Raw genomic sequence first — 20,640 nt, 5'->3', positions numbered from 1 at the left:
GAGGAACGTGCTCTTGCAATACAAATGGGTACACTCAGTGTTTCCAGATGCAGACCTCTCTGCATCAAGCACAATTTCCTTTAAGAGCACAGAGAGAACAAACTCAGCCTGAGGTCTGGTTCTCTCTATATCTGTCTCCCTCCAGGTCCCCAGTAAGACTCCCCACTGCTACAGCTGTAGGGTTAGACCCTCAGCTAAGTGTCCAAGCCAAGTCCTCAGCACCCTCTCTGTAAACCCAGTGCTTTGTGTCCCCACCCCAAGTAGCTGACATATACACACTGACAGATTTGATTCTTCACACACACACACACACACACACACACACACACACACACACACACACACACCTGGGAATGGCTGGCACAGATTTACCTGCCATTGTTCCCTTCTGCCCAGAGTATAAGGCAGTTATCACTGCCACCAGACACTCCACAATCATCTACTCTAAGGCTCTTAAAAAAGGGTGTCCAATTATACGGTTATATATTAATACTAATGCAAACAATAGTAGTTTGCCTAGATAGCTAGGCCTTCTGGAGTGGCCCACACAGTGTCACCAAGGGAAAAAATTGCTGTTCCAAAAAAGAAAAAAAAAACTTTAAAACATTACATAAAGTGGGGGGCTTCTCCCAACATGGGGGGTTGTGCCCCTCACACCCCCCCTACTTAAATATACCAACTCCGAGATCACTCTACAGTGACGAAAACAACTAAATAACAAAGGCAGCCAAGCGATTTCTTTCTCAGGGAAAGAATTTGCTTATATGCCATTTCGGTATTTTGCCGTTTTGTGCTTTCAAGTGCGATCAAGACGCATTTGAAAGAATGCGTCTTCGATCATATAATACGGAACCTTCAGTAAGATGACACGCTCCCAATTTTGAGCTGCTGTGACATTTCTGTTGCTTACAATTTGACCTTCACACACATGTCGATGTTTCACTCAAGGGGGAATAAGTTATTAAATAAATAAAAAAGGAGGGGACTTATAACACTTTTCAGCTGTATACATTTCATTCCTGTAATGGTACTGCTTAAAACCCCATGGAACTGTGGAAAGAAAACTATGTCATTACATAAGATTGCAGTGATCTGTATTATTAATGCTCTATGCATTATCATTGTTACAAATGGTAGTTACCTACAACTACAAGTAATAATACACTAATATTCAAGGAAAAACTAATAAGAAAATTAAAGATGAAAATGAGCATCCTGCCATGTAAACAACCATGGCTGCCATTTCTTCCTCACTACTGCAGAAATGTGTTTTTTGTCTTTGAGGCCACAAATTATTGTTATGACAAAATTGAAATAATGTGATGTGCAGTACCATAACACACAACATAGTTCAAACTTACAAAACATTGGCAGTATAAAAAAACAGTATTATACATTTTCATTCAATTGCTTGGTATGAACTCATGTTAAACACTGAAGTAACATGTTTTACTAAGTGTGCCACTTTAGACCACAGAAAAAAAAAACAATATTATACATTTTCGTTTAATTGCTTGGTATGAACTCATGTTAAATAGTGAAGTAACACTTTTTACTAAATGTGTCACTTTGGGCCACAGTATAAGTATTCTGAACATGCATACTTAGGTATACCTCCACACTAGGATGTATTGTGCAGCACAGTTAAAAATGTGAATTATTCCTTATATGATGCCTTCATCAGTGAACAGAAGTAGGTGAGCACTCAGGCATAACTTCTATAAACCATAACATGATTAGCTTTTCTGAAACAAAAAAGTTATTTAAAGATGAGAAGGAATATCTGATGAACAGTGACAGCAGACCATGAACCATACAGCACAGCCCACATGTATCACTGCATGCATCAGTTATACTCTTTCTACAAGAAAGGGAACACTAACCTAAATACCGTGGTCCATAGTTGTGGACTAGACGCTACCGCTTTACCTGCGCAGCTGTATGCTGTGCATGAGCCTGCTGTATGGGGTCACTTACTACTGTTGCTGGCTGGTCACCATTAGCCATAGTAGGATTGTAACATGGAGTTATAGTGGCTAAAGTGACAACATCAGTCACATCATCATCAGGCTGTCATTAACATGTCATGCAGAATGAAACACAGTTAGATCATACTGGAGGGCACTCCCATACTCATCCATGCACTTAAAACAACACTTCAAAAGGTCAAAGATCCTGTCAATGACAATGTAGTTCTTTTCTGTAGCAACACTTGGATTTCTCACTGGTGTCTTGAGCCGTGGCTCCAGTGGATATCCAGCATCACCTGAAAGAAAAAAAAAAGAGGATGGGGAAACAAAACAATGAAAGGTGGTTTAGTATTCCATAATACATTCTACCATAAATAAAATAAATTAAAAGAAGGAGAAAACATACTTTTATATTCTTCAATAAGATAACAACTGGACATCCCACCATGCAGGAAGAGGCAATAGAGTGAATTAGTGTGCCAGATATGGAAATCATGTGCACTGCCAGGATGCTGGGCAGAGATGTTGGTGATGCACCCCCCATGTATCACACACTACCTTGCGATTTATGGAATGATAGCCCTTACTATTGTGGTACTGATCCTCCTGTGAACCAGATGGGGCCCTAATTGCAACATGGGTGCAATCTATCACACCGAGTACCTCAGGGAAATGTGCAACCGCATAAACAGCAAGCATAGTCCTGGCTTGGTCTTGAGATGACACTAGGAAATAGATTTACTGATCAATACTTGCCAAGTGTACATCCAGGAACTACCATAGTACCCCTTGAGGCAGAATCCTGTGAAATATCCAACGTGTCCCTAGTCTGTCTATGGAATGTCTCCATGGCAAGTATAGTTAGGGCTATACATACCTTTGTAGGAATAGAAAGGCCACACATCTCCCTAATGTCCATATGAATGGCCATACAAACTCACTAAGACCCTTACAATATTTTTGTCTACTCTGAACCTAACAAATAACTCCTGATTGTCAAAATTATAGTGAGTTATTCTCTGACTATAACTCCTCCTTATTGGTCATCGAGCACCACTGGGTGCAAGCGGTTTTGGCTTTAGCAAGACAAGCGGCTCACACTGGGAAATAGCAAGACTAGCATCAAGTGACAGCATCGTCATGGACTGCAAAGTAGACAGAATAGGTGCGACTCCACCTTTTATAACAAATCTACGGACAGTGTGGAAAAGGACAAAACTTTGACTATGACTCACAAGTAGGCAGGAAAAGGCCTCATTACCATATGCTGTTTTACATTATTTCTTATTTGTATTTCATCATAACTTCATCTTCTTAAGCTTATTCATGGCCATCATGCAGTTACATAAGTGACCTCTTTGAATCACGGCTCTGTTGCAGAAAAGAGCAGGCAGTGCAGATAGACTTTACAAATTCACTTAACAACTATAAATACCACCCTCAGTTTAACAAGCATTAAACTATGGATTAGCTTGATCACCCAGTAAGCAGCAGAGTTTAGTACCTCTTTGGAATGAGGTCTTGCCACTGAAAACAATGTCTAGTGAATTGTAAACAGCAGAGATAAAAAAATATGTAGCCTGAACAAAGACAGAGGTCATAAAGCCACAAAACATAATCAAAGGGAAAAATAGCAGATCTCCACCCCCAAGATTTATACTACATAAGTCTCATTGCAAAGCAAAACAACATTTTACACACAGCTTAAACATCACAATTCAGGCAAGTGATATATGTGTTGAGACCGAAAAAATGATAAATGATTTCCTCTCCCTCTCTACCTCTAATACAGAAGCACTTTCATGTTAAAAACTGAAACACTTCAGTAAAAAAAGAGTCCACTGTGTAAGAAAAAAAAACTACTATCAGACATATCACTGTGGAGAAAAACGGCTATATCACACATTAAAAAATATTTTTTCTTGCATGTTTCTTCTTTAGACTCCACTTACTTTCCCCACTACTTCACAAAAAAGACACTATACTTCAAGTTAGCATCTATGTTTTAATGTAGCTGAAGGCAAGAGTACTGTACACCCAGAATTAATGGTTGATGGCAGTTAAAGTTTCCATAATGCAAATTATTGCATGCAATCATCCCAAAGCCTGTATAAAAATATAGAAAATAGATATTATAAATGATGAAGAAACACTGTTCTTCTTAAAATAGCACCCTTTTTCTCTTTTTCTTTCTCTCTGTTTCTCTCTCTCTCTCTTCAGTACGCTTGGTTGCAGGTATGCATTTTCTAAAAGTTTGTGCTGAAAATAGTTGAATAGTCACATTTGTCAAGTGGTGAAGTAGCCACATTTTGCATTATCATTTATAAGGAAAGAGGGAGTGGACAGTAATGCCAAAATGTATTCATAACAGAAGTTTTAGCATTAGATTAGAGTATATGTGCATGTGTGCGTGTGTGCATGCATGTACGCATGTGCACTAAGTGTTTGTGGGTTAGGGTTAAAGTAAGTGCTAAGACAGGACAGATGTAAGTTTTCTTTAGGGTAAATACTTTCAAAGTGTACATTTGTGTGTCTGTGTCATTTTCAGTTGTGGTACTGTTAGGGAAGGGTTTATATTTAACCTAATGTTAGAGCTGGAGTTAGGGGAAGAGGTTAAGGTCAGGGTTAACACGAGTAAGGCGGTACAGGGGGAAAAATAAATAGATATGAATGGCATTAGCTTAGATTTATTTACATTTCTGTTAATCTAAACAGTTAATAATGTATTCCTTATTTACAAATCCACTAAAGACTAATTATATGTTTTATTTATGTTTGCTATGTTTCTACCCACAAAATCCATTGAATAGTAGATCTTCCTAGGTGGGCATTTCTGGTCAAGACAAGAAATGTAAATTAATAAGTAAATAAATAGGTATGTAGGTAAATATGCAGTCTCAGACAGGTAATACTGTAAATCATCTGTAATGCAGAGGACATATAACTTGCAGTACTGACAGATACCAGGGTGGAGTATATGTCACATCTATCAGTATGCAGTTAGTGTACTGCACTGTGTAAGGAATAGTGTACTGAGCATTGGCAACACAATTCAGTGCTCATTCCATGGCACGCTGATCATTACAGGGAAAGTACTCTGCACTGAGGTGTGGGGCAAGAGGTAGGAAGCAGTAGGGTTAACACTGTGCAGCCTGCATTTGAAGATAGTGCAGAAAGTGTGGTAGGGTCAGCAGGTTGTGTTATTTAAAAGGTGCAGTGGGTCACAGGCTGGGAACTCATGTTGCACAGGAGATGTTTGTGATGGAGAGAGGATCACCAATATGCTGATTGTGCATAGCATGACATATCTGTATATGCTTTTGTAAGATAAGCATAATAGATGCCCTGGGGTATTCTGAAGTGCGCTCCAAATTCAGAGGAGTTGACCTATCTGCACCCTTGCCAGTGTATACCAGTCCCATTTTCCATGTATCATCTCATTCTTGGCCTGTATGTTCAGTTTGCTGCTATCTTTCTTCCTCTTGTTTGATGATCTCTTTAATTACACAGTCCTACAAGTGACTCTACCAATATATATGCCTTATATGCATGTATAGTGGCTTTTTAAAACATACTTTCTTTTGTTATATCTTACCCATTCTTCTTTTACCCCAGTCAAACCAAAAATCTAGATAAGAGCTACTTCAGCTTTTGCTTTTGAGTAGCTGTGTATTCAGACAGTTCCCTGTACCTTCTGCCCAACTCCTCAAAGATATCCTTCACACTGAGATACATGCATGGTCCACAAAGTGCTACATAACTGCATAAAGTAAAACATTATTGTGTAAAGTGCATTTGTTTCTGACTGTATCATATGTATCAACATTACAATTCATGCCAAAAGTTGCAATCACACTGGTGTAAATCACCTGTAAATGTTATACCAGGAACTCTGTCTCTGAACAGTTTCATAGATTCATAGATATTCCAAGGCCTTACTGAGTCTTATGGCCATTTATGACTTGCCAGTGTCCTCCTTCTGGCTTTACATCCTTTTTCCAGGACGGCCATACCAGTCAGTCCTGACGTAAATTTGTGGCTACCCATCCAGTCATCTAGTTTATGGTTTAAATTAAGGTACTGAGGTATACTGCATAACATGCAGAAGAAGTTTATTCCAGAGGACTGGGAAGCACTGGGTTATAAAGCTCTCTCTCTCCACCATGTTTTATTTATGGGTTTGTGAAGATTTCGGTTCCCAGTTCAAGTATTGCTGAAAATATTGGACTTGAAAGACAACTGGGTCTCAGTGCATTAAGTGAGACAGATATCTCCTCACACAAGCATAAGGCATCCAGACTCTTTTGCTAGCTCTGGTAGTTTAGGCCAGTGATCTTCCTGGTTAGGATCATTTGGGGTCTTTCTAACTGTTTGATATGTTTAGTGAGATACTTCCCAAAGGGGCCAGTGTACCCAATAATTGGTCTGATAAGTGCTGGGAATAACAGATTGATTTAAACGTTGATAATATTCCTTTGGCAATTAGCTGGGCTAAATCAGAATATTTCCTGACAACTGTTTCCACAAGATGGCCAAAAAAGAGGGCACTATCAACCCATGTACCACTGTCCCTGACTATATTTTCATTTTACAATGGTGCAGTGTGATAAGGGGAAGGGTTGTATACCAAATGTGATAATGGTACACCTTTTAGCCTTAAGTTTGAGGCTGTTTTTAGTATACTAACAGTTTACTAGGGGAGTCTATTCTGGATCACTCTTATGTATTAGTGTAATTTTATATATAACTGTTATACCAAGAACCCTGTCTCTGAATCATTCTTATGTGTCAGTTTTACAACAATGTAACTTAGTATACCAAGAACCTTAACTTTGAATCAGTCTTGGATAGCAGCATTACATCAGTGCAGGGCAAGTTATACACAGATCAACAAGAATCTTGTCTCTGAATTACACCTGTGTACCAGCATTACACACAGACTGTGTATCAAGAAGCCTGTATCTGACTCATTCTGTATCAATGTAATTCACTAACTCATGCCAAATATCTGTATACTACTCTTACATAGTGTCTATCAAATATACACAGTGAGTAGCAACTTTCTGAAGCCCACCCAGATACCCCAAATTTAGTATTAGCTTGAAGCTTCAGGCAATATTACAAAGTTAGTAGGGGTAGTATTCAACATATACTTACTTTATACCTATAAAATAATGTGATAGAAATAAATATCTAAGTCAAACTAAAAGATATTTTTATCACCTCCTCTGTGCATTATCAAGTAATCACTAATTATATCCATGTCTTCAACTATTTAAAACCATTTAATTTATGTCGTTAATAACCAGACCAAATTAGCATTAATTAAAAACCTGCCATACATTAGAATATAACCACAAGATAACTGGGTGCCATGGTGGTGCAGCGTTTAGCATTGTCACCTCACAGCAAGATCTTTTCCTGTTCGATTCTCAACTGGGGTGCTTTCTTTGCAGAGTCTGCATGTCCTCCCTGCGGTCATGTGGGTTTCCTCCAAGTGCTCCAGTTTCCTCCCACATTCCAAAGACATGCAGTAGGTGGATTGGAAACTCTAAATTGTCCATAGGTAAGAGTGTGTGTGCGAGTGGGTAGTATGAATGAACTACTATAGCAGGGCTAGCCATCCAATGGTATAAACCTTGGCTCAAGATGATTGTCACTGCTGAAGCAACACTGTGACCCCATGTGCATAGTGGGAAAGGGGGTTGTGGGTGGATGGATGGATGGATGGATGGATGGATGGATGGATGGATGGATGGATGGATGGATGGATGGATGGGCAAGATAATCAACATAAGCTACATAAAACATGATGTATAACTTTAAAACCATGCAAAAAGTATAAGATAAAATGCACAGATTAAAACAGAACATCAAAGACTGTTCCAGTGGCCTAGAGGAATAATGCCCTAACTACCACCCAGCCAACCCCATTTGATTAGTGGCTTGAATGAATGATGGAGTGGCAGGGAGGGATGGGCATGCTTATCATGGGGAGAGAGTGCTCATGATAATGCTCCCTAAAGGGGACGCGTGGTACAAAGAGAGAAGTTGCACTTGGATCCAAACAGCAAGTGCGAGGGATGGGGAAAGGGAAAAGGGAATAGGCCACATAAAATAAAATAAGAAAAAAATGATGGAAGCACAAATGGCCAAACCCCCAGGACTCCCTGAAAATATACAAACAGTTCCAGTAGCAGTGGAACAAGTCTGGGGGGATCAAGAGAATGCTAGTAGATTCTGCATGAATATGGGGGCACTGGGGGGTCAGGCCAGCATCAATGAGGTCTGAGGGGACCAAAAAAAATAAAAATAAATAAATAAATCAATAAAACAGGATATCAAAATATGTACATTTCAGTTGCTTTAACAAACCTCCACAACAGAAAACCTCTTGACATAAATCTAACTGCAGACAAATGTTCTATATTAAAACACATAATTAGAATAAAAACACACATTAAGAAGATGATTTTAACATTTTTTAACATTGAAATATTAATGAGCATAAAATTTTAGTCAGCCATTAAAGAACTCTTACACCCTGGCCAAAAATTCAACCCTAACCTCTCTCCAATAACGCCCCACTCAAAACTGCAATAGAATTGAGCTCTTATTTCATAAAAGGTATAGCATTCCTAACAAAGGATTTCCCAATATACAACTCCAAACCTGCCCAACATCCACATATCACCTCATCCACTTTGACCTTCAAACCTATGCCCACATCCTATATAAAACTAGTCTTAAAGTCTAACCATGCTCTACTTCAGCTGATGACTTTCCAAGTGAGTACCTTAAAATTGCAGCAGATAACTGTGCCTATCTTGTCTCAGTCGTTATAAATAGGTCAGTACAGGAATCCTACAATCACTCTCTCAGGAAATGCTTATATATTATCCCCTTACACAAAGGAAGAAATTCAACAAAGATTACTAACTTTACACCTACAGCAATCTTATCCCCCTTCTCCAAAGTATTTGAAAAATGTATTCAAAAACAATTTCTAAACTATCTCCTGCAGGAAAACCTCCTATCCCCCACACAACATGGCTTCCATCCATCCCACAGTACTAACACTGCACTTCTAACCTATATAGATTCTGTCAATAAAGCTAGAGATAATGGCAAACTAGTCTCCTTATTTCTAGACTTGTCTAAAGCCTTCAACACAGTTTGTCACAGCAAACATCTAGTTCAAATGTCCTCACTAGGTCTAACTTAGCCCACTCTTCTGTGGTCAAATGCTACTTGTACAATAGGTATCATTCAGAAAAATGGCACTCCTCCATCTCACAATACCTCCCAATCACCACTGATGTACCACAAGGCTCTGCCCTTGGTCTGCTCCTCTTTAACGTTCTTACCAACACCTACCACACATTCATACAACAGGCCTCTTTAATACAATATGCAGATGACTCCACACTCATATGTACATCTGACAATCAGGAGCATCTTCCAAAATTACTCAGGAAGCTTTAACAATCACTGAAACATGGCTTTATAACTCACAGCTCTTGATCAACCCCCCCCCCCTCTAAAAAAATGACTTTGTTTTTCCCCAAATCCCTTTCTCATGAAAAAACAAAATTTTAAATCCTCTGTTTTAATAATACAACCACTGAAGTCAATTCTCATAGCAAATTTTTAGGGATGACAGTGGATAATGATCTTAAATTCAACCTGTATATGCAAAATTACATTAAAAAATACTCAGCAAAGAATTGGGATGCTTTACAGAGCTAAAAACTTTCTCACCAATGCAACTAACACTACACCTGTCACTACGTACCTCCTCCCCCACTACGTTATGGCACTCCCATCCTTACTAACCTCCAAGCATCAAAAAGATAAAAACTTGAACAATGTTATAATAGAATCTCTACATTTGCAGCAAATACCCCTGTCAGACCCCACCACTGTATAGCATTAAAAATCCTACACTGGTTAGAACTACCCCATCAACTAACATGTATATAGCTTCTTACCACCTATAAAATGAGCCAACATCCATCTGCTTGTGCAGCGCTAAATACCATTCTACACAACTATGCTCCCAGTCATCCATTAATATCAACTTACCAAAAATAGTCTCGGTCCACAAACTTATCAAATCTGCTGAGCATGGTCTGTGCTCATACCATGTTGCTAAGGCCTGGAACTCCTTGCATGTATCCATCAGGTCAATGCCCTCTCTTCCTGCCTTCAAAACCATTCTGAAAGACTTCTTAGTGAAAATATTTCTCTATTCTTGCTCAACCCCAGAAAATTATATCCCTAAATATGAATGCATACCTGATCATACCTTACACCTGCTTACTTTCCCTTCTTCACTCTCTTTCGTACTTTAAACAATTTCTCTCAACTGGCTGTCTTTATAGATATGCCATAACACTGATTTCTCTCACTTTATATTACGATTCCTGTTTGTATTATATTAACTCTCTATAAACTGGATAAACTTCTCTAAATATTAAATCACTCTCATATAAATTGTATCTATACTTAACCAATGTTTTCACATCTAATTTGGTATGATCATTTAAACTGTAGATGTTTTTTGCATTTTTTTTTTGAAGATTTTAAATTATTATTGAACTGTCTTTGTAATGCTTTGGAGCTTTTCTCCTTGTGCCTTTACTGAAAATGAATACGTACCCAGATGGATTTTCCTGATCAAATGTCAATAAATACTTAAATAAAAATATTCACCTTATCTCAACAAAAAGTAGCAGTCACATAAAACAGCTGATGAATGATCTTGAAGCCTAAAACAAATTCAGCTAAAAAAAAGGTCTGATCTAGTCACATAAAAATACATAAAACAATGCATATGTCACTGAAGAAAATAAACACCTGAAAAACACCAACCAAAAAAGGAAAGAAATTCCGACCCACATTGCAGTTTTCAGGAACACAGACAGATGAAAAGAGAACCTAGAAAAAAAGTATTAAACATATTATCATTAAACACAGTGCAACACATTAAAATACATTAAATATACCATCATTAAATAGTGTCTGTCTTTCGGCTTTTCCCGATTAGGGGTCGCCACAGCGGAACTTTGGTCCGCTAATGATTGGCAGTAGATTTTTACGTGCTGGCTTGCCGGGCCTAACGCACAGCCTTCAATGAAGGAATGCCCATTCACACATGTCGACACACAGAAGATGCTCTAACTGAGAATCGAACGTGCAACGTCTAACTGTGAGGCGACAATGCTACCGCAGCACCACCACATTTAAATAGTGTAATACATTAAAATACATAACCCGCCCATTCTTTCCTTCCAATCAAAACATGCAGCACCAGTCCTGACTGTATTAGAACACATTTAAAAAACATGACAAAATAATAGCCAGAACTGGAAGTTATGCATACCTGAAAATACTATAGCTCCAGTCTAACGACATGTCGCTAGGATCTAGCTTAAAGACTTCTGTCTCATCACAGTATCACACTACAAGCACCTTCCTGGTCCCCCCAAGAATGAAAACTCAGTCTTGAAGTCTAATCCACAATATTTCAGGATGTATACACTGAATTTCCCCCAATAATAAACCACCCACTCATGTCTCCTTCTATACTTATTGAATCCCAACGTGAAAACTAAAGAAAAAAGAAAAACTCACGTAAAAAATAATGACATAAAATAATATATCTAATTCTCTTCTAGTTCTTCCCTGGTTTCATAAGTGCAAGACATGAAATTATGGATATTGGTAACTCTGAGAATTAAACCAAGCTTAAAGTGCTGTTTTTGAGTTTTTACATATGTTCAACTTTTTAAATAGTCGATCATATGAGTTCAGTCATGACTATTTCAAAGGTCGATCATATGACATAGATTCCTTCAAATCACAATGTTGTACCATTTAAGCATATTTAAAAGTGGTGGGGGGATTCACCTACCTGTACCACCCCACTCGTACTTCTTAACGCTTAATTTTGAGATCAGTGTAACTTAGTTATACACTGAGCACTACAGGGAGGGTGGAATAGTACATGATCCCAAAACTCTTGAATAACTATATATTTTTTTCTTTTGTACTACTAGCCCAAGGATCACAATTAGGGCCTTGAGAATTTCAGCAAACACCTTTCCTGAATGGTTTCATGACCCAAACTAAAAGAAAAGAGAAAAAAATGTCACATCTCTGTCCAAAACAGCATTCTTCAACCAATCACATAAAAAAGAAGATAGAGCAACCTACCTTAGAGTAACTCTATATCCTCACACTACAACCCATCAATAAAAATTATTAATCTAAGACTATGACTGTTTCACAAAGAAAATAATATATTATTGCAGGCACAAAGAAATTGAAAAGAAACATACACAAAAAATGGGATAAATGGAAAATACATGTGGAGTCTAATTTTAGATATGAAGAATATAAATGTAACATATAACTACCATCTGACAAGTGCACTCACACACACACACACACACACACACACACACACACACACACACACACACACAAAACGCTTAAATTTATAATGTTAGCACTATCACAGTTTTATATTTGTCTGCATACATTTTTATAGTTTATTGCTTATGTCTTTATTAGCTACATCTGAGTAAACTGGAGTATAGCAAGGTGTCCTGCTGCTCAATAATCAGGTAGAGCTGTGCTGCTAAATGAAGCAGGACAACTCTTTGACTATTCAGCTGATCATAATCTACTAATTTCTGTGAAATTAGTCATAATTTCAAATTATGTGCATTTAAGACAGATACATATACTTCTGATTTCTTTAGCACATTTTGAATAATGTGATTAAGATTTTTAACAGTTCATGGATTTCTAATTAATTTCCTGCAGTAATTCAGGCTTTAGCATTTAGCATGTAACAAACTAGTATTCCCCAGCTACCAGCTACAACTGTTAGTGGGCTTCCTAGCTATTTATACCCCAGCAATACCATCAGAACAGGTAACCTCACCTATTGTAGATTCCTCCTTGAAGCATTTCAGAGTATAACTCTTGCCAGAGATAAACATAACCATGCTTAGCCTTAGAAAAGTACAAATGACTCATCCTTGTATATCTTCTTGGTATAGCATAGTTCCTGTCAGTATTTTCCTTACCTTATATGCCTCAGATTATTTAACACAGATACACTCATGTGGCTTACATGGGGTCATCATTCATTTTCAGTTTTTCTCAGTTTAATAACGTCTCAGTTATTTCACCAGTTTCCATGCAGATTTGGTTACCTTGTATAATGTAGCAGCTTCTATATGAATTTTCCACAAGAATACCTGAAGTCTAAGTATTATACAATGCACATACGTTAGGAAGCATCTAGCATCAGTACCCTGACTCTTTGTAGAATTATAAAATTGAAGAAAATATCATGCTATTTTTCTACAAGAAAGAAATGTTATTTAATTACCCTTTTAATGCTCTCGTTCGGATGTAGTAGGCAATGTCTTAAGGTTAAAACTACCAACGTGAGAATCTCATCTAAACACAATTTAGAGGTCATGCTGCTGAACACTAGGAGTCTCAACATGAAACTGCACTCATTGCAAGAATTCTTAACCCTGAAAAATGCTGACAACTGTGCAGTTACAGAAACCTGGTTCAAAGCTGCAGAGAGCACCCCAGCCTTACCTGGTTACTCATCCTATCATACATACAGACCCCAAACTGAGGGCAGCAAAGCCAAAGGAGGTGTTTCATTATATATTAAAGATATACACACCTCCAGACTGGTCAAACAGTATGACGCACAGGAGACACTCCAGGTACAGTTAACGGTTGACAAGAACCTTATTCAAGTCATAGTTAGCTACAGGTCCCCAACAGTGACTCGGGACGCCCACGCCACCTAACTGGACCTCCTCGTATCTATTAAGATTCAACATTACACCCTGATCCTGGGTGATTTTAACTACCCAACCATTGACTGGAAGAACTACTCGAGTCAGAACACAAATGGTCAAGGATTCCTTGACTTCGTCAATACCAGTGCCTTGGACCAGCTGGTTGACACCCCCACAAGAAGTGACAACATGTTGGACTTGCTACTAAGCAACATAAGAAACCACTGTAGCTTCCTCACAATGTCATCATCCATGGTAAGATCAGACCACAAAGCAGTCACCTTCAAAGTCACCATTTCCCCCAGCTAGGGTTAAACAAAAAACTTCAAATGTGACCCCTGCAGGTACGGCAAGTGCACGGCTCAAAAAGGTAGCATATCAGTCCAAAAGAAGAAGCCAGCACAACGTGGTAGAGAAATAGTGATTTAATCCATATAATGGCAAAAAAACAGACCGGTTTCGGCAATAATAACAATGCCTTCCTCAGAGTAAAGAAAAAACTCACAAAAAGCCTTATTTATTACAAAATGAAGACAGCAACTCAAATTGTTTGGCATTCTATATTGGTCAGATGTCCAGGCCAGTCAAATATCACATGGGCGACATCAAACACAAAAGAATCAGCAATGCTCTTTACAGGCATGTATTAACACATCCCACTGCAACCTTCAGATTTATAGTTATTGACATTATACAGGGTGATAAAGGAAATAAGATTGGCTGGCACACTATATTGAATCAAAAAGAAAAAATATGGATAATTAGGCTAGGTGGTTTATTTCCACCTGGTCTTAAAGAGCAATTATGACCAGCCAATCAATTTGAGTTGCTGTCTTCATTTTGTAATAAATATGGCTTTTTGTGAGTTTTTTTCTTTACACTGAGGAAGTCATTGTTATTATTGCTGAAGCTGGTCTGTTTTTTGCCATTATATGATTAAATCACTATTTCTCTACCACGTTGTGCTGGCTTCTTCTTCTGGACTGTTAAACAAAAAACTTGTCCAAAGCTGATTCCAAACTCTTGAGGGAAGGTCTAAACAGCTTCACAGCCCCCTCTCCAACAGTAGCAATTGGCACTAATGTTGAAACCTACATCAAAGTAATATACGACCATTTATATAAATGGATGGATTCAGCAATACCTGACAGGACAAAATCCTCCTGCCCAAGGAACAGTAAACCTGTCTGGTGGACATCCTTAATAAATAAACTCTACAACAAAAGGAAAAAAAATTACTGTCCAGGACAAAGATGAAACAGGTGCCAAATTGGAAGCAATCTCTCCTTGGCCTAAATAGGCAAATAAGGGTATTAGTGAAGTTCTCTAAAACTAACTTTGAGTCCAGATTGGTCACATCTACTAAACACAGTTATAAGGCCTTCTTCACACAAATCTGCAATCTAAGGGGAAACACCCAAATCTATTCAGAATTGATGGTCAAGGACACCATATACACAAATGCTGTGAATATAGCCAACCTGTTGACTGACAGGTTCAGTGAAAACTTCACACCTGTGTTAGTAATCCAGGACATCCCCAGCACCTGCCCCTTGTCCCTTATCTCTAGGGAACAAGTCATTACCACCCTCTCAAAGGCTAAAAACACAGCTTCCATGGGACCCAATAACATCACAGGCTGCATCCTGCATCAACTCAGGCAAGAACTCGCAGCACCATTAGGCACCCTAGTCAAGCTAAGCCTGAGTGCCAGTTTCATCCCATCCAAGTTGAGGACAGCCACTGTCATCCTTCCGCACAAAGGTGGAGCATCCACCAGTCCAGGCAATTATATACCCATCAGCCTAACTAGCCTGATTAGCAAGGCCATGGAATGCATTATCATGGACCACATCAAGAAGGACATCGGCAACCTTCAAACGCTTGATCACATACAGTTTGGTTTTGTCAAGGGGAGATCATGCCTTTTAAATTTGATAGACTTCTTTGAGTCAGTCACCAAATCCATGGATGAGGGGAAGATGGTGCACACCACCTACCTTGACCTGGCCAAGGCCTTCAACATTATTCCCCACTTGGGCATAATAGATAAACTATTCCAGCTTGGTGTAAATCTGTTTGTGACCAGATGGGTAGCTAAATGGCTCACTGATAGAACTCACTCAGTCAAAATAGGGGATGCTACCTCAAGTAGTAGACCTATAACAAGTGGTATACCCCAGGGATCAGTCTTGAGGACCCTGCTGCTTGGGATATACTTCTCCAAGGTGCAATCCAAAACTAGAGGTCTAGGGCTGACCATGTTTGCAGATGACTGCAAACTGGATGCTGTCATCAACTCCCCTAGTGATGTAGACGTACTACAAGAGGGTCTCACTGAGACAAATGACTGGTGGCTAAAACATGGCCTTGAACTAAATGGCAAAGCATGCATCATCATCCCCTTTGGGGAGAGGGAATTCTCTACAAATTATCACATTAATAACATACTAAGCACACAAGCAGTTGTGAGGGACCTGGGCACTTAAGCTGACAGAAATATAACTTTTGACCACCATGTTGCCTCCATTGTATGGAGAACTTTCTACATGGCTCACCTCATTAGTAAGGGTTGTGACACTGCCAGCCCAGCTATCTGGAATTTTGTAAATAATCATATGTCATTTGTGAATATCAACATGATTCATTTGCTTGTTTTATAAATGTAAGAGAACTACATGTTATGTGTATATTAAACTGCTGGTGCAGAAGTGTGTGTTGAACAGAGTTTGTACAGTACTGAGCTTCAAGGATGTGTCCACAGTGTATCCTATTGGAAAAGTACAGAAATGTATATAAACTATATACCTGTGCAAATGTATGTTTTAATAGCAGAAGCTGGAACATACAGAGTTAACTTGCAAAACTTCAAGAAAATAAGTTGAAATTGTTTTACAATTGTGTTATCTCTCAGTTTCCGTGAAGCAGACACAATGTCTAGAGCTAGTGGTTTTTCTATTGTCTTATAACAGAAATAATTACTAAGTTTCAAATGTAAAAGCGTTTTATTGTTTTATGACTTCCAGGTTCTGCAAACATCTGAGAGATATATATTTTTAACACAGAGATGTTAGTTTTGGTTAGTCTGGGAACTGAAGGCAGGTGACAAAGAGTGAAGTCATCCAAGCTGATCCAGCAGTAATGTTTGATAGTAATTTAAGAACTCTCTTAGAGAGAGACTGGGCATTTTGTATTTTGTCTTTGACCTGGAAACATCCATCATAAGCACTTCTGCCTGTGTGATGTCTGTAAGTAGGACTTAGGGCATAGTATCTCTCTTAGAGATGGATAGGAATATAGTAAAGATTAGTTTAGTTGTTTTCTGTATTTATTTGAGACTGTCCTGGAATGTTGTTTTAAAATATTTCCTGTGATTCTGAACTCTGTAGTTACTGTGTTGATTGAGTATTGTCTTGTTCTTTTATTATTCATTATTAAATATATGTATACCTATCTTTGTGGCTGATGTTTGTGAGACATAGTTAAGCTCTTAGAGTATTTGCATATGTATTTGGTGACACTGTACAGGCCACTTCTGAATAGCCTTAGTCTTGATCACACTTACCATTTGGATAATAGTACCAGTGCACAGTAGGACTAGTCACCCTTTGGTAAGGGCCTTAAAGTAGCTGATAAGGGATTCTGGTGGCAGTGATAACTACCTTATAGTCTGGGTATAAGGGGGCATAGCTAGTAAACCTGTGCCAGCCTTTCCCAGGTGTCTGTTTGTGTATAAATCAAATCTCAAAGTGTGTATATGTGTGTGTGTGTGTGTGTGTGTGTGTGTGTGTGTGTGTGTGTGTGTGTGTATGTCAGCTACTTGGGCAGGAACACGAAGCACTGGTTGGACAGAGAAAGTGTTGGGAGGACTTGGCTTGGAACCCTGGCTAAGGACTCACCTCTATACCTGTGCCAGTAGGGAGTCTTATTGGGGATCTGGAGAAAGAGGGAGTAACCAGACCCAGACTGACACTGATCTCTGTGTGGTGCTTAAGGAAAATTGTACTTCCCTGTGTGTGTACTTATCATCTTCCCATTGTTTATGTCCCTCACTGTTGCCAGTGGTGAGGATTGAGGCTCCTTGATTACTGGGCCAGTACAGGGGTGTCACAAGGGCATTTCTTCCAGGAACAAGAAAGTCATAACTTCCCTGTATTACCCCCTTATCAGGCCCCTCATTGAGTATAACACCCCTTTTGGCATGTACCTCAAGAAGCACATGCAGCGGCAGGAGAGACCACAGAGGTTCCTCACCAGCAGAATCCAGGGCTTCAAAAATCTATCCTACAGTGATAGGCTAAAAGCCCTATCCCTCTATTCTGTCTCATACAGACTCCTCAGAGTTGATCCATGTCTGTCGTACAGAGAATCTCTGACCCCACCTTGATGAAATTGCCACATACTCCCTTGACCCGCATGCAAAACCTCAACTTGGTCTGCAACATCAATTGGACTTACTGCCAGGACAGATTTGTCTCCCAGAGACTCCCCCATCTGTGGAATAGACTACATCTCCACGTCAGACAGAGTACTTCATTATCCCTCTTTAAGACAAACCTGGATGACTGGATGGGAAATAGAAAATACACCCCTGGGATTCAACCTGTGTCCCTGCTGGACAGGGGCATTGTGTGCTGACTTGTGCATATATGGGCTAATTTATTGGCTAGGCTTATAAGGGCCTCAGATCCAGTAGCCTAGTAACTTGCTATGATCCTATGATCCTTTGTTGTAGAATAAAAGATATCTATGTTTCTTGTTGGGGACTCTGGCTGGTTAAAAACAAAGGAAAACAGTAATACATGATCAACACTTGTAACTCCAGTCCTGACTGCATTAGAAACCATGTAGAAAACAAGAAAAAAATAATAATTAGAACTGAAAGTTCTACATGCCTGAAAAAATTATGGTACCACTCTAACAACACGTCCCTAGGATCTAGCTTAAAAACCTCCATCTCATCACAATACCACACTGCAGGCACCTCTCTGGTCTACCCAAGAATGAAAACTTAATCTTGAAGCCTAATACATAGCATTTCAGGATGCATTCACTAAATTTCCTCAATAATAAATTACCCACTCAAGCTGCTTTCTATACTTACTGAATTCCGACATGAAAACTAAAGATCAACTGTTTCCATTTCTTCCTGTCCTCTGCATCTTGCTCCGTCACACCAACCACCTGCATGTCCTCTCTCACCACATCCATAAACCTTATCTTAGGCCTCCCTCTTTTCCTGTTACCTGGCAGCTTCATCCTTAGCATCTTTTCCCCATTATACTCTGCATCCCTCCTCAGCACATATCCAAACCAATATAATTTTACCTCTCTGGCTTTGTCTCCAAACCCTCCAGTCTGGGCTGACCCTCTAATATACTTATTCCTAATCCTGTTCATCTTTGTCACACCCTGTGCAAATCTTAACATCTTCAACTCTGCCACGTCAAGCTCTGACTCCTGCCTTTTTGTCAGTGTCACTGTCTCCAACCCATATAACATAGCTGGTCTCACTACCCTCTTGTAGACCTTCCCTTTCACTCTTACTGGTACTCGTCTGTCACAAATCACTCCTGACACTCTTCTCCACCCACTCCATCCTGCCTGTACTCTCTTCTTCACTTCTCTTCCACACTCACCATTACTCTGAACTGTAATAATACTAACTTATAAAATACTATATATAATTCCCTTCCAGTCCTTCCCAGTTTTTTATTATCGCAAGTGCAAGACATAAAATTGTGGACACTGATAACTCTGAGAATTAAAGTGAGCTTATGACAAAAAGTGGGTAATTTCAAAACAGGTCTATATCATATGATCGACTTTTTAAATAGTCGATTTTCATATAATTAAATTCATATGATCTATGATTAAAAAGTCAAATGTATCCCTATTCAATTAAACAGCAAATTGTCCTGAGATCATGGTACAGTAGGGATCAAGAAATATACTCTTTTCCCCACTGTAGTGTGATGTCAGAGTTGGCATATATAATTAGCAGGGGGAGGTGCAGGGGGGGCCTTGCCTCCCTGCTAAAACTCTGCTTTTTGAGTTTTTATATATGTTTGATATTCTCTATAATCGATCATATGAGTTAGATTATATGAAATGTGACTATTTAAAAAGTCAGTCATATGACATAGATCATTTCAAAACACACTGCTGCCTCATTTAATCATATTTATATGCAGGGTAATTCACCTACCTGTACCACCCACTCGTACTTCTTAATGCTTAACTTTGAACTCAGTGTAACTTAGTTATAGTTTTACACTGAGCACTATTGAGAAGGTGAAATATTACAGGATCCCAAAACGTTCGACAAACTATACATTTTCTCTTTTGTATTCATAGATTTACTAGTACAAGGATCACTATTATATCCTTGAGAATTCCAGCAAGTACCCTTCCTCAGAGGTTACATGACCCAGAAAAGAGAGAAAAAATGCCACATCATTGTCCAAAAAGGCATTCTTCAATCTAACACATAAGAAAAAAAGCTATAAAGAAAAAGTTAGAGTAACCTACCTTATACTAACTCTATATCCTCGCACTACAACCCCTTCATAAAAATTAATCTAAGATTATGATTAGTGCTGTTCCACAAAGGAAATAATATAGTACTGCAGTCATAAAGAAAATGAAGACAAACACAAACAAAAATGGGATAAATGGTAAATACATGCTGTTGTTGCGTCTTTCGGCTTTTCCCGGTTAGGGGTCACCACAGCAGAACTCCGATCCGCTAATGATTGGCAGTAGATTTTTACGTGCCGAGTTGCCAGTTCTGACGCACAACCTTCAACGAAGGAACACCCATTCACGCA

This window comes from Protopterus annectens, chromosome 8.part0, assembly GCF_019279795.1.
Source record: "Protopterus annectens isolate FY-2018-M chromosome 8.part0, PAN1.0, whole genome shotgun sequence".
Lineage (NCBI taxonomy): Eukaryota > Metazoa > Chordata > Ceratodontiformes > Protopteridae > Protopterus > Protopterus annectens.
The sequence above is the reverse complement of the archived record's forward strand: the minus strand, read 5'-3'. Positions refer to the sequence as shown.